General features: G+C 65.0%; 1 non-coding gene across 1 annotated transcript; it reads left to right on the plus strand.

Moving 5' to 3' along the window:
* The first annotated feature begins 311 nt into the window (after positions 1-311).
* LOC114072262 lies at positions 312-407 on the plus strand. The gene has a single exon (XR_003574149.1). It is a non-coding gene; the product is annotated as a small nucleolar RNA SNORD88 (small nucleolar RNA).
* The last annotated feature ends 87 nt before the right edge of the window (positions 408-494 follow it).

Consider the following 494-nt stretch of genomic DNA (forward strand, 5'->3'; position numbering starts at 1 on the left):
ATCGACTTCTCCCTGCGCTCCCCCTACGGCGGGGGGAGGCCCGGGAGGGTCAAGAGGAAGAACGCCAAGAAGGGGCAGGGAGGGGCCGGGGGGGGCGAGGACGAGGAGGAGGATTAAAGACCCCCCCACCCCAAAAAATGGAGCTCCCCCCCCCCAGGGTGAGTCTCAGAGGAGCCTGTGGGAGTTTTGGGGGGAGGGGGAGGTTTCATGGGGGATTTGGGCAAATTTAAGGGGATTCAAGGAGGAATTTGGGGTGTGGGAGTGAAATTTGGAGGGGGATTTATGGGGTGGGTGGGGGGGGGGTTTTGGGGGGCCCCCCATGATGGCAGCACTGGGCTCTGAACCCCCCTGACGACGCCTGTGCCCCCCCCAGGGACTTTGACACCCCGGGGGGGTCTGAGGGGGCCCCTCAAGGGGCGTTTTGGGGGGCTCTGGGGAGGGTTTTGAGGAGGGTCCCCCCCCTGACCCACCTTTCCCTCCTCTTCAGGTTCCAG

This window comes from Empidonax traillii, unplaced genomic scaffold (genome assembly GCF_003031625.1).
Source record: "Empidonax traillii isolate 1590-97213 ecotype Southwest subspecies unplaced genomic scaffold, ASM303162v1 scaffold2844:size17571, whole genome shotgun sequence".
NCBI lineage: Eukaryota > Metazoa > Chordata > Aves > Passeriformes > Tyrannidae > Empidonax > Empidonax traillii.